The 15502-nt window shown below is 38.6% G+C and overlaps 1 long non-coding RNA gene across 1 annotated transcript; it reads right to left on the reverse strand.

Moving 5' to 3' along the window:
* Window positions 1–903: 903 nt before the first annotated feature.
* Window positions 904–14258, reverse strand: LOC310758913. Its single transcript, XR_014546088.1, has 3 exons — window positions 12844–14258; window positions 4968–5041; window positions 904–2399 (listed from the first exon to the last, which is right to left on the reverse strand). It is a non-coding gene; the product is annotated as an uncharacterized lncRNA (long non-coding RNA).
* Window positions 14259–15502: the final 1244 nt, after the last annotated feature.

Raw genomic sequence — 15502 nt, forward strand, 5'->3', positions numbered from 1 at the left:
TGAATGAATAAGAAAGAAAAAGGGTGGGGGGAGATTTAAAAAAAAATAGAAACCAAGGGAAACAAAAGATTTGCCAGTTACTGTGAATCACAAATTGGCAGAGAAATGTTGTCCTCAGGTTCTGCTTTCAGGCTTCCAATAGGCATCTGGTTGGCCATAATGAGAGCAGGATGCTAGACTAGATGGACCATTGCCCTAATGAACAAGCTCTTTTTATGTTAAAGGTAAAGGGACCCCTGACCATTAGGTCCAGTTGTGGCTGACTCTGGGGTTGCGGCGCTCATCTCTCTTTAATGGCCGAGGCAGCCAGCGTACAGCTTCCGGGTCATGTGGCCAGTATGACTAAGCCGCTTCCGGCGAACCAGAGCAGTGCACAGAAACGCCGTTCACCTTCCCACCTATTTATCTACTTGCACTTTGACGTGCTTTCGAACTGCTAGGTTGGCAGGAGCAGGGACCGAGCAACGGGAGCTCACCCCATCGCGGTGATTCAAACTGCCAACCTTCTGATCGGCAAGTCCTAGGCTCTGTGGTTTAACCCACAGCGCCACCCGCGTCCCTTTCTTTTTATGTTATTGTTCCTTAAATGCTTCTAATGAAAGAACCCATTTGGGCTTGATGACCACTGACTCCTTTCTCAAAAAGTAAGAGGAAAGATTGCTGTTACTTTGAAGGACTACCCAGAGCAGCTCTGCAGGTAAGAAGCAGCAAATCAAAGCCAAACATCAAGATCACCAGAATTAGCCCAGTTTCATTACACTTGAAAAATGCAATATGATATCTGAAAGCACCCTGGAGCGAGCCGTCCTGTGGAAGAAAATAAATAAAAACAAGACAACTGCATTGAACAAGATCACTCCATCACTTTCCTGAAATATCATAAAAAGGACAGAGGGGAAGCCAAACATTTATAGGGAGGAAGGTTCCCCCTGCCCTTTAATAGTCACTATAAATATGGTTGTTGACAATAAATAAATGTGAAGAACATAGAACATGAACACATGCTGAAGAAAAGCCTGTTCACACTTAATACATTGTAGGAGCTGTTCAAGAGCTGTTTATCCATATATTTTTTATTAAAAAACATCATCTTTCATACTGTGAGGGAGAACGAGAACAGTGATGGTCAACAACTGAAGAGTGTAGCTGGTTGCTCAGGCTGGCATGCGTGAAGAGACTGAAGAACACTTATAATTTCCACATCCAGTGCTACACTTGCAATGCTAATGCAAGGCTCAAGGTGGGGACTTGCTGGGGAGGACTGGTTGACAGGAGGAGGAACATTTGACCTTCCCTGCTCCGACACAGGCAGGCAGATAAAAGTGCTGCTTAGCAAGATCTCTGGCAGAAGCCAATGGGATGCCCCAAAACTGTGGAATAGTGAACAGGAGGAACTGGGCTCATCTGGGATCTACTGGATTCTGAGCTGATCTCACGGCTGTCATTTGCCAGCATGTGGTCCAGTCTGGGCTTGATCGCTGTGCCAATAAGGGGAGCCAAAATAATTATGGAAAGGAATTTTCCAGAAAAAGCAGCTTTTCTCCATTCCTCCAGGTCAGTGAGCATTTAAGTGGGGGTGGCATTCCTCCTCTGGGAGAGCCACATGGCTCCTTCACTGCTTGTGTTTAGAAATGTACCTTTCTTTTACGCTTTCCTGTTTTATATTCTTTGTTTGTATTTTATTGTGCTTTATTACACACCACTCTTATCTCCCCAGGCAGGATAGCAAAGCTAGGATGTAAATAATTTTAAATAAGTGAATTGTGAGGGCACAATTGCACCCCCATATTCTTGTTAAATTAATCCAACGGAGATATTAAAAAGAGCAGCCTAAAATATCTAATTTAGTTTTGAAGCAATTCCACTGAGTACAGTGTGCTACTCTAGAGGAAGTGGTGTCATGGCTGCAGAAGCTTCGCTGCTTTTTTTTTTTTTTAGTATCACAGCAAAAAAGTACTGCAACAAATCTAGTTAAATAACTGGAAAAATTTCCAGAGCCTGTGCAACAGTCAGTAATGGCAATAAAAGTTTCACATTATCTACCTTGTCCACATTTCCTCAAAGATCAATATGGCTAAGTACATCTTCTGCATACTTCTATAAAGAGACAAATATGAAACTTACTTGCATCAAACACAGTGTGACACCAGCTTTAGATGGACCCTTCCCCCACAGTCTAAAAAGCTGGGGAGAAATATCAATACTATGTTTGAATTACATTAGTTGGAACAAGGATGAATGTGATGGTGCAAAGTCAAAAGGATTTACTCAGCAACTTTCCATAAATGATAAATGGTCTTTGCAAAAGGATGGCTTCTTGCAGAGTATTTTACTAACATGTAAAATCTTTCACTTTGATATTATGGATTTGTCACAATGTTGAAATTTCCCAGCAGGCCCTATGGAGAGAAAATATTAACACTGAGAATGAGATTTTCGAACAAAATTTCATGACATGCACTTAAGTTGCAGATTTTGACTCATTTAAGTTTATTAACCAAAGGAGGATAACTTTGGGTGTATTATGTGGCACAAGGCAGAAAGGGCAATCTTCTTGAGCTCTGGGTGAGGTCCATAGATTTGTCTATGTGTCTTTATCTCACAGATACTTCCCCCTATCTGTGGCTTTACTGTCCTTAAAAACTATGGGCTGTATCCAGTGTTCTCTTGTCTACTAGTTCCAGGACTCTTGCACTCGCAGATGGGTGAGTCTTAATGTTGTGCAACAGGAGATCCAATGCAGCAGTTGCACTAATGGAAATGCAATGCGAAACAGACTACGCAATCTGTTGTGCAATGAAATTATAAGCAAACTGCTTGTAACACAACAATGTTCCACTGGTGCAAATCATTTTGCCCGCTGAACAAGTATTCTGCTAAGTGACTTTAACTTACCTACATTAGATACAACCTTGTATATGTATATATGATGGATCTTCAGAATCTGGGCTGACCTACCATTAGGCAGAGCGATGCAGCCACCTCAGGCAACTGATTTTGGTTGTCATGGGCTTTTAATTGAATTTTTAAAAATATTTTTACCACCAAAGCTCTAAAGAACTTTAAAGTTCTTCAAGGGGTTACAGTGAAAGCTCTATGAACCATTAGTTTTCATGGTCTTGCTCCAAAATATCAACACTCGTGTTGTTTAAGACACAATAAAATGCCCTGACCTTTTTGGTTATGACACAAAAGAAAGACCATTGTGTTTTATCGTATATTTTAACTTTATAACTGCCAAGGGCAGGTGTAAAATGCAAGTATTTTATATATTATGAGCTATACAAATTGCTGGAAAATTACAGGTGCAGATACCCCTGTTCTCTGAGCAATTTTGAAAACAAAGGCAGACTTATAATATTTATGGATAACCTATAGTTTGTTATTATGGGATTGCTCCTTAGAATATTGGGAAGTGGTAAATTAGCAGAAAGGAAATAACCTGCAAGCGCAACAAATGCATAAATGTGTTTTATTCCAAAGCAGGGGTCGGGAGCCCTTTTCAGCACAAGGGCCACCTCCCCTTCTGGGCAACCTTCCAGGGGCCACATGCCAGTGGTGGGAGGGGCCAGAGGTGAAAGTGGGTGGAACAACTATTGTACATTTTACCTTTGTATAGTCAGCTAGTTAATCCTGTCTTCCACCCAGAGAAGCAAGAGGCCTTGTCAGTGTTCAAAGAAGCATTCAGTCAGGCAAAGGCAGTCAGTGAAGGTGTGAAGCAGGGTCAGTAGTAGGTGAGGTGGCCAAGGTGATGCAACCTGGGATAGAGTCCCGAGGGCCAAACAGACAGGCTTGGAGGGCCGCATTTGCCCTCCCCCCCTCCCCACTTGCCTGAGGTTTCCCTTTCCTGTTATACGAGGTAAGAATTTGAAGGGTTTGTAAAAATGATTTTATGTTTCTTCAGCAAAAGAGATAACTAGACTTTAAAAAACAAATGTTAGCATTTAGAAACGGTAAGCGAGGCAGTAAAGGATTTATCTTCCATGTAATAGGGAGGTCTACTTCAGAATTAATTTTAGATGGAACATACTAATTATTCGCTCGTGCTGTCAGCTGCTGAGTTTCGACTTGTATAGAAACTGATAAAAGATTATTTAGGCTGGTGCAAACAATCCCAGTGTAAGCTCTTTATATTGTGTATTTTTATACTTTAATATGTATTTTTCATTTCTAATCATAGGTATCTACAACCTCAGCCAGTTTTATAGTAAAAGCTTCCAGAGTGAACTAATTAATTGTAACAATGGCGCTATCTCTTTAACTAAAGCTATTTACTTATTTATTAAATTTCTCGTTTTTCAGTTTCACACTTTTCCAATATTAAGATCAGTTCTTCACATTTCCGCATCAGTTTGCTATAATATTTTTAGGTCCTCATGATAATTTATCAGCATTTTTGTGTGATTCCCACCCCCCCACCCCAATAGACACATTTTTACAAAGCAATTTCCCCATATATGATGTATTTTCTAAGTTATTTTCCCTAATATATGCATTTATATGCACACTTTACCCATGTTTGTGTACACATCAATGTACACAGGGCTGCAGAATTGCATTGCAAAATTCAGATAGGGGCAAATGTCAAAATATTCCTGTGTTTCATTTTACATGTTTTGGAAAATGTAAATTAGATAAGTTCACCTTTAAATGCAAACTGAGTCAAATTTGTCCCCCATCCCTAGTCCACCATAACAGCACTCCCTAAGCACAAAGACAATGCAACTGGAGTTAAGGTGACAAGACTATAATCAGGAATATAGGATATACACAGCTTTATGGATAAATCTTATTTCTTCCTTGGGCCTGTCTTCCATGGGGAAAGTATTGTTGAGCTCACTTTTAACAGGATAAGGCAAACCAAATGTTCTGAAATGCAGCTTTGTGTAGATGCCTTCTTTAAAATAAAAAACACACAGAAAACTGAAAAGCATTTTTTCAAAGTAATTTGCAGAAAGGATGCAAACCTCCACAGAGAAACCTTCATTTGGGTCATTTGGATTTTCTCTCTGCTACCATGCAAGAAGCTAGTCAGAACTGTCTGTATGCAACTGAAAGATAAAAATTTCAATTAGGTTGAGTGCTGTCATAAGCAGACTACATGAGAAGGCTAGAGATAATATGCATTACATATTGATGCCTATCAGCACTGAGAACATAGCCATGTTTTATTCCATGCCCCTTTTGTAGGTTTGGCAGCAGTGGCACCCAATAAAGGCCTAATCATATTAATTTATGCCCCTATCAATTATGCATTCAGATTCCCCTGATAGCTTGTCAGTTTTTATTCAGTATTTTCTGAAAAATACGCCTATTACAGTTACTGAGCAAATAGTAGGACTGTCAGAAAGTAAGATTTAAAGAATATTACTTAAAAGGGGTGGGTTTTTAATTTTATAAATCTTGTATTATATGGCATGCGTTTGTTAGCTTTAAAACAGGTGACAGTACAGGGACAGATGTCACATTAAGGACTTTTGGGAAATGAGAATAAAAGTCTTTTCTGTTCTTTTGTAGTGAGGGACCTCGTTACGTATTCAACTTTTAAGAAAAAAAACCAAAATGTTCTAGGATTTACAAATGCAGTAAAACTGTATCAGATTAGTTAGTTTATTATCAATTTGCATGTTTCATATGACGGACATTAACTGAGATTTTAAGAGATCTTTAAAGTTTGAAGAGTAATTTCACAACTGTATACCGACCCTGTGTAGCTGTGAAAAAAATGTTTGGGGTGAGGTGAGCTAGGCTGTTCCCTACAAAAAGTCATGTCACCACAAGCGAGTTAGGCCATGATCCAGAAGGAAACAGCTGCCACCACATGCTATAAGCTATGTCTTTCCTCAAAGAGCTCTCACACCCAATCCCAAACTGCTTTTTAAATCAGAATTAGCATGATCTTTAAAGTGGTCTTTGTTGGCATCCGTCTGTCTCGAGAGACCGTGGAGTGCGCCTCTGGGGCTGAGGTCAAACCGCAACACCAAAGTGATCTCCCCGAAGCGCAAGCCTGGGCAATGTGTATGGAGGTCCTGGGCTACGCTTGGCCTTGCAGAAGTGATGAATGACCCTGATGTACCTTCGGTTGAAGTAAGTATGTGTTTTTCCAGTTTTTGATATATCTCAAGATGAGGGCCAGCACTAGCATTAGGCAAATGGAGCAGCCAACTGAGGAGGCAGATCCTAGGGAGCAAGCAGTGATTGTGAGGTGTTGGGGAACAAGAGATGTGCTTGGTCTGTACACTCTACGTTAGCCTGCTGCCCTCAGGTATGGTGGCAGATGTCCCTTTGCCACTGTAGAGGTAATATTCAACTCTCAGCAGGATCAGCTTCTGGTGTATTTTATTGTTTTCTTGTGTAAACTATGCTAGAAACTTCAATGAAGAACAATCAATAAATGAAATGAATAAATAATTCATTGACTTGGTTCCTTTGCAGCAATTTTGTATATCATCAAGAACCTCACACAGATTAAGGACAGGTATGTAACACTAATACATTATCCTAACACCATCACCATTTAATATACTTCTGTGAATGATCCAGTGTCATTAAAAAATATTGAGATAATCAGATGTTTGAGTAAGAAAACATGGTTTGAGTAAGAAAAACACGTTTGATGAGTGTATTGGGAAGAAACAAGCTACACAATTATCTGTGATATCTACGCCTAAACCTAACCGAGTTTAAGATAACAGGGCTTATTTACTACGTATACGTAATTCTTATTAAATCAACATTGCATAACTTGACCAGTTCAAGTATTCTAAACTCTTTTACTTTGGACTGCTTGAAATGACCTGTGGAAGCATTCTCACTAACCACTTACTAGCCCTTTCATTTGTGGCTCCCCATCTGTGGAATTCTCTTCCCGGTAAGGTCCACCTGGCCCTTTCACTGACATGCTTTCAAGTCAAGGTATAGACTTACATTCCCCTCTCATGGTTTTCATGGATGGAGCGGATTTTGTTCTGCTGTTAGTGTGATGCCGAAGCTTCCTTTGGCTGTTGTTGCTTTTGTGTGTGTGTGTGTGTGTGTGTGTGTGTGTGTGTGAGTGTGTGTGTGTGTGTGTGTGTGAGAGAGAGAGAGAGAGAGAGAGAGAGAGAGAGAGAGAGAGAGAGAGAATGAATTGTAGGTGTTGTATGAGAATGTTAATGTTTTATATAAATTGTTAGTGGTATACTGCATTTAAGTTTATGATTTTAAATATAAGTTGCTCTGAGATCTTGGTAAAAAGTGACTAATATATCTAATTAATAATGATAATAGTATCCTAGCCTAGATCTTTCCCTGACATGCTAGTTTTCCACATGCAGAAAATTTGTTTCAGCAGTGGAACACTAAAACATAGAATCCATTTGCAAGTTGAAGTGGGGAACATCACCATATGCCATTTTGGCCTGCTGTGCATCTACAGTAGAATCTTTCCACCCAAATGGAGGAATAGAACTAGCATGATTAAACCTCTTCTTTCTTTTCTTTTTACTAATTTGCTTCATGGGGCGGGGGGGACATAATGTGTACTTATGGCCTTCTTATCTTGTAAATATAACATATCAACAGAGCCATGGCTAACAGCAGCTTTCAATTCAGTAACAAAAGTTCCAGCTGTGTGTCACTCTAATCTTTTTCTGAACTCTATGACTTTGGTTTTGAGCATATTTTGACTTCCTGCAACATCCTTTTTTGATTGCCAGATGATGAGAAGCTATCACCATGTCAGTTTTTGCCATGCAAAATACTCTCATTCTTCCTCTGCAGGAGGAAGGCTTGCAACTGTGCTCCCCAATATTACTTTCAGAAATTGTCGGATGAAAAATCCATGCAGCTCCTTTATAAACTACACTTTTTGTTACCTACTTCCCTCTCCCCGCCAAGACAGGCCTCTATCTTTCTTTTTATTTATTCGTTTTAGCTTTTGATGGAAGAGCAAGGGGTGTGTGCAAACATGCATATTGGGGTAGCAGATGTATAGTCCAATGAAAGTGATGGAGCAGTAAAACGGCATGTCTTGGCCAGAACAAATAAAAACTTTGACAACTTCTGGCAAGGAGAAAGGCACCAGTTAATGGTGCCTCCAGGTAGCTTTAGCTTATATGACTGGCAATTGTAACACAGTTTTTCTCAGTGCACTTGGCAGCATTACAAGGATCACAGTCTAACAAGGATGAACAGTTTATCCAATGTGTGGGTTTCTCTCTTACATTTGGCATGGATATCTTTCTGCTTCACCTTTTGTTTTCTGTCAGAAGGATATTTATTGTGGCAATGTGCAGTGCAATCCAGCTCTCCATTTATGTTTGAGTTCCCTTCTTATTGTATTTCATGGTATTAATGGAGTACACATTTCTCTTCTACACATCTGCCTTTTTAAAAGATCCCCATTCAAGAGTACAGTGCCCTTGGGCTACTTGGTAATGTTTAATAACTTTCTACACTGGTAGTTCTTTCTTTGTCATTACACCGAGCCTTTTCTTACCTTGGTATATAAAGATCTTAAGTGTTCCCCTTGACTAGTGGCCCACACATTATATAGCAGTACCAGCAAGATAATATAGAGGGGGGGGAACCCTCTACCTTTTTACTATTATAATGGAAGCCTTCCTAAGAGCCACCTGAGAAGACAGTGTTGGAAAAGTTTGGTTAGACCTCTTCCAATTTCAGCTGGATCAAAATTTGTATATAAAGGAAGAATGTTATGATTCTGTCATTTTCTGAAAGGTCATTATATCTGTCAATCTGTCATTTCCAGTATTCAGTGTAATTTTTAGGCTGGTAGCAACTAGAAATGCTGTAAAGAACAAGGCAGGACACTAACAGAAATAATTGAACATATGCATTCATGATCAACACTAAAATTTATTTATTTTGCACACAGCTCAGAAAATCCCCGACCCTCAGGAGTTTTTTGGATGTGGGGTGGGTGGAAAGGAGCTCTATAGGAAGCAGAGGAAGCCTGAATGGGTGCATGGGACAGCAGACATGGCTATTTGTATTCCATCTGTTACTTTTTCATGCTGCACCTCATTCTTCTTTCCAATAGGTGGTATAAGGAATAGGGGCTTATTAATGTGGAGCTGCTCAATATGTGTGTTTGTGTGTATACACGTGTGTATTTGAAAGAGAAATGTATATTGGAATGAGGAAGAAAATGTATTTATCTTTAAATATTGTGCGCAAATCTTTAAATATTGTTCTTCCAGTATTATAGGATGGTTTTTAATAGGGTGCTGTAACCTCTCTCTGAAGGTGGTTGTAATCTAAATTATTGCACAAGTTTACTCTTAGGCTTTACTTCTGCTATGAAGGCCAAATATTGCAGGGGGGAGGTGTACAAAAAGCTTGAAACTGTTTACTATATTGAGTTGCTGAGCAGAAAAGAAATAAATGAATCATTCAAATACCTAAGGAAAAGCACATTCTTTGATCTACTTTACCCTATCTTTACATGTTGACCTTGTTTGTATTTTCTGAATTGGTGTACAGAGTTGTCGAGTTGGTCAATAATCTAATCCGACCATCAATAAAACACACCTTCTTGTTTATTAATATGTGATTAAAAATGTATATGATAAAAAGATATTGACTGCAAGCCGAGTTTGCGTGACAAGAACAATTATGCCTCCCAAACTTAATCACTACATGAGCTCTTTAACCCAGTGAAAGTCAATAGTCTATTTATGAACAACTATTGTGAGGTTGGTATATATATATATATATATATATATATATATATATACACATATACATACAGTATTAGGATTTTGTTAGGACTCCTGTTCTTATTTCGTTTACTCTTTTAACTTGTATAAATCTCCAAGATACAATAGTCAGCAGATAAACCTCTCATTAAATTCTTGCTTTATATTTGTTGTATAACAAAGCTGAAGGCATTAAGATGGAAGGTATTTGCACTTGTTATTGTTCTCTATTTGCAATTAAGCAAAGGTGCTCATTTGGCGATTCCCATTTTTCTTCATAGTACTCATTACACATTTGTTAATCAGAAATTCAAACCTTTGTAACTTCCCTTAATCCGTTTAAACAATATTGTTTAAGTTTGGCTGTGCCGCTTCAGGATGGATTCTGATTTGATTTAAAAACCTGTGTCAGTTGGTGCTGAGAAAAAAATGAAGAAGTAAAAATCCAGTACAGTACTACCATGATACAAATTGCCTTTTACTGGAAGATGCATTAAATGAAATATTTTTGTATGCTTAGAATGTATATTGTGCACATTGTTTCACAAATCTGGATTATGATGGTACATTTATGTATTATAACCAGTTGTATGGGGAAATGGGATTGAAATTGGAGAGCTCCAAAAATGGAATCAGGGGGTTAGCAAATCTTTTGAACTGAGTGAAAGGAGTCCTTAGAAAGATGAAGCTACTGCTACTGGCAGATATTACAGTCAGTGCCAGCAGTGATCTCTGAGAGCTTCATCCCTGATGATTTTGCATCTAACTCCCAATAAGAATCTGCTGGGGCTGAATTCTACTGTGATTACCAAACCTAGGTCATTCAATTGTCAATTTTTCTAGTTGGAAGAGAAACGGGGGCTATTCAGTGAAGCTCAAGTTTGGAATACAGTAATATTCAAACGATTCCATAGCTCACACTGGTATATAACAATAATAATGTCATTGATGAAAATATACTCTCAGGAATTAATCTCTCACCTAATGCAAAACTTATCAATCAGTCAATTTAAAAAAAAAAAATCGTGCAAAGAGGTAACATTTATTCAACACCTAAATGAGCTAAACTTCCAAGGAAATGATCATACCCATATATCTGATATGTGATTTGCAAACTAGCATTTGTCTGCTTCTCTTCAAGCTGACTTTGAATAAGGGCACTGCTAACAGAACATTTTGTTCCAGTCCCTCACCTGATTCACTGACATGTTTTGAAATATTAGAGCATTTCATAATGTTTGGTACATTTTATGAATCTAATTAGAGACCAGCACAGTAGTTCTTTGTTTTTTCTTATTAATGAAACAAGTTCTTAATTTATACGATGTTTTACCTTTCTCTGAGGTCTCTTCCTCATTTTTAAAAGAAAGCCTAATATTTGGCTGAAAAACACTACACTAACAATGACTGAGAACTGTAAGCAATAGCAAAACTTATATGAGGTCCTGAGGAAGTTTAAAAATGTACAATAAATACAGTTTGTTGCTTACTCTGTAGAAATCAATGGTATCAGAGAACTTTTTGGAATCTGGGAACAAAGCAGGTATTTTACTTAAGATATCTACATTACCTTATCAAATTGCTTGCCTGTTTTATAGGTTTAGGATGTGTCCTGATAGGATCAATGTATGCAAGTTTTGTGATCAATGTATGCAAGTTTATCACTGCTTCCACGTGACAATGTTGGCATCAGAATAGAAGCCAATCTTCCCCCCACCCATTACTCTGGACTTACCCTTTCCACAGAAAATCTGGCATTAAAAAAAAAAATGTTGCCAACAGTCCATTTGTGATATCTAAAATATCAATTTTCAATATTAAGTACCCATCTGGAAACACCGTTATACAAATCCATTATTTTCACTGTATTCATATTTTTCCAATAGAAGAGAAAGAGCACCCACATATTGCTAGAAATCAATATTAGAATCTATATTATTTAACGTGTCAATCTCTTTGCCCTTCTCAATTTGCTGCCTACTGCTGTTCATAATTTCTGCTTTCAAATTAAGATTTTGCAAATTTCCATTTACTTAAACAACCCTCTGCTGTTTCTGAACTTGAGCCAATATTATCCATTCCTTAATATTTATCTTCCCAGTTACCTATAGGGATGGGTGAATTTTTGTTTTTCCCAGTTTCTCATTTCTCCAATCCAGTTTGTCCCATTTCTTCATCAGTTTGCAGGATTCTTTTTTAAGTCTTCATGAAAATTCACAGCATTTTAGCACACATTTCCCTTAATACCATATTTATAGGCAATTTTGCCTCATATACACAGTTTTGCAAGCAAATTGCCCTAATATAATGCAGTGTGTATCCTGTGATCACTAATACATTCATTTTTATGCACATTTCCCCCTAATACATACATTTTCATAGAAATATTTTGGTTTGGAGACCAACATAACAAAATTCAGAGAAATGCAAATTTCAAAGGAGGGCTGCATTTTGGTTCATATATTGTTTTGGGATATGTGAATTAGGTTAGGTTCACATGTTTTTCTTTCTATTAAATTTATACCCCACTCTTCATCCAATAGGAACTCAGGGGGTGGGACAACAAGAGATGAAACAATAAAAGCATATTTAAAACATCTTAAAAGCAATTCCAGTACAGTTGCAGACTGGGAAAGCTATCTCTTAAAAAGCTTGTTGGAAGAGGAAGGTTTTCGGTAGGCAGCACTGTGGCGGGAAACAGATGTTCAAGGGGAGGGAATTCCAAAGGTAGCTGTCACAACATTTAAGGCCTGATTCCTATATTGTGTGGAACAGACTGTCTGATAAAATGTTTACTGCAGGAGGCCCTCACCAGCAGAGCACAGTGATCAACTGGGTATACAAAGGGTGAGATGGTCTTTCAGGTATCCTGGTCCCAAGGTGTATAGAGCTTTATACACCAAAACTGGCAGCTTGAACTGAGAGCCCAGTAGCTAATTAGAAGCCAGGGATTTAAATGTGAACCAAATTTTTCTCCCTCTCTAGTTACATCTCTCTCTATATATTTATCACTCCTCTGAGACAGATGCATTCAGTGAACACTGATCTCAATGCACTCAGCATAGTCCTAGGAATAGAAATGAAGGATCAAATTAAAGCAAAGATCCTGTAGGTTTTCTGACATGAAAAGGAAAATACGAGTCACCTGTTAGCTGTATGTAGGATAGGCTCAACCTACTAATTGAAGCAGTCGCCTAGTGTCACAAAATTATAGGAACGTGCATCAGGCAGGTGCAGTCTGCTTGTGAATCTGGATGCAGATGGTGGATTATGCCTACAAAAGAGAGTAGGATTTGAGTTTCCTTTCCCTCATCTCCTTTCTTGAAAGCTAGAATGGTGTGTTAGGGCAATAATGATATTGCAGCTTGAACAATCCCAATAAACCTCTTTACAAGGATTTCGACTCTTTCCTTACTTCTATTCTTTATTTGTCGAAGGTGAACTGTTCCCTTACTCAATTATTCACCACTAAGTGTACCTTAGACTTGCTAGGACTTCCTTACACTATTTTAAACTGATACTCTGAGGTCAGATCAGGCGAGAGCACTTTCAAAAGAAAGACTGCCACAGACAATCTAATAGGACAAGCTGTTTTAGTTTCTCAGTGGAATGTTTAGGATGATTCCTTGAGAGCTAATTTGATCACTGTGAAGAACTGCATTCTATTTACAGAGTCATGTCAGGTTCCCTGAGAGGAGTCTTGCAACTCCCTCACTTTCTTTTCCTCTCCTTTTTTCTTGTTTTTGGTTCATTCTCTCGCCTTTCTTCACTGATTTGAAAAAAAAAGGCTGATTTGTAAGGTAGGATAAGGAAACAAGATAGCAAACCAGAACCTGCAAGATCTGAAAATCAGTCTCTTTGGAAGTGAGAGAAGGAGAGAAGGCCAGAGTCAAAAACGGGTAGAGGAAAGGATGTGGTTCTTACTTTTATACAATAGACTGCATTCCAGCAACACACAAGTCAGAGGTTTCTATGCACACATTCCACACGTATCTCTAGATCCAGGAAAGCAAGAGGCATTATAGTTAAGAATAGGTTCCAACTAGGCAAAAGCATTCAAAGAGGGTGTGGAGCAGGGCTGGGGGGCATGGCCTGATGAGGGGAATGACCTGGGCAGAGTTATGAGGGCAGGAAAGAGAGGCCTGGAGAGCCAAATTAAGCCTCTGGTTCAAGACCTGAGGTTCCCAGACCTGTTTTAAAGCGCAGCTTCCTTTTATGTCTGAGAAAGGCAAGTTTCAAAGTGGGTAGCCCTCAGTAGACACAAAGTGTAGGAGAGAGAACAATTACTGTAATTAGTTTTCAATACACACTTTAAAAAGAAAAAAGATTTATTCTGCCTCTTTTCTTGAGTGGGCACTAAGCTGCAAAGTGTTGTCTGAGAGTTTTTTTCCTTTATCCAGGTCTTATTTCAAAGCATTATACCTTTAATTGAGGAAATTGGTGTGAGGATGGTAAAGTCTCATCATAGTCCGCAACCAAAGAGTGCCCATGAGTATTCCATAACATGTGCTGCTAAATTTAAAAAGAGAGGGGTACTGTGTCTCAAATTACTTTGGAGGAATTTTGGTTGTTTGTTTTTAAAGGTATGTATCCCATCTTTAAAAGTAAAAATCAAGATAAGTTATAAAATAAAACTCCCTCCCTCCCTCCCTCCCTCCCTCTCTCTCTCTCTCTCTCTCTCTCTCTGTGTGTGTGTGTGTGTGTGTGTGTGTGGTGTGTGTGTACACACAAACAGTTCCTAAAACAATTTAAAGGAATCAATGAAAATATAGCATACCTAGAAAATCAATAAAAACAATTTATAAGCACCAATCCTAAACGAAGCAATGTCATCTGCTCTAGCTTCTCCTTACTCCTGAGTTGTTGCAAATCTTTACTGAGGAGTGAAAGGCACTCTGTATATGGCCAGGAGGGCACATGTGTCTATATTATTACTTCTTCCACTATAGGACGCAGCAATGGCCAAATAAATTGCTAGTGTTCTGTGTAACAAGATTTTCCCCCTTTGTTATCACAAAGTTTAGGACCATATATAGTAAGGGAGGCAAACATACCCAATCAATGTTTCTTATTCTGTAATAACTACCACCCTTTGTTCCCTATTCAAGTATCCTCAAGTATGGTGCAAATAGAATGAGCTGTGAAGAACTAGGAAGCCTCGTCATAATTTAAAATGAATATTCAAAACAAGGCCCAGATGAGCATTTCAATCCCCAAGCATTCAGCATGCAGTAAGACGAGGCCGACAGGAACATTAATTTTCAGCTAGGGCAGCAGAATAGATTGCTCCAGCCATATCTACCCAGTATGCCAGGCCTCGTTAGGCATTGCCTGAGCTTCTGTAACATTAACTGAAGCCTTGGAGTCAAAGTGGTTGAGGTTTGGCTTTAGTGTATGGAAATGAACACCTTCCCAATCCTAACGTTGCCATTATCTAAGCTGTTGTGATATGTTCTTAGCCAAAAGTCTAGGAGCTTTATGCTTCTAGTAGTAAGCAGTGTGGTGACAAGAAGGACTGAAACTTCCAATGTGCCCCTCCTCCCCAGTGTCATTTGCATAATCTCCTGGTGGTTTGTATTGTTAAGAAAGAAAATGAACACAGCTCTGTTCAAGAGAGCGTCTCAGCATATGTGTCACTGATGGAAAGCAGTGCAGAGAAGGATTGGAATAGGAAGATACCTTCCCATGAACTTTCATGGATTGTACTCAAATTTAGTAAACAACTTAATAACAATAATAAAATCTCTAAGCAGTGTACATGAAACAGGAAAATAGTTAGCAAAAATAAGCAGATAAAATCAGCA

Source organism: Podarcis filfolensis (assembly GCF_964270895.1).
Source record: "Podarcis filfolensis genome assembly, chromosome: 3".
Lineage (NCBI taxonomy): Eukaryota > Metazoa > Chordata > Lepidosauria > Squamata > Lacertidae > Podarcis > Podarcis filfolensis.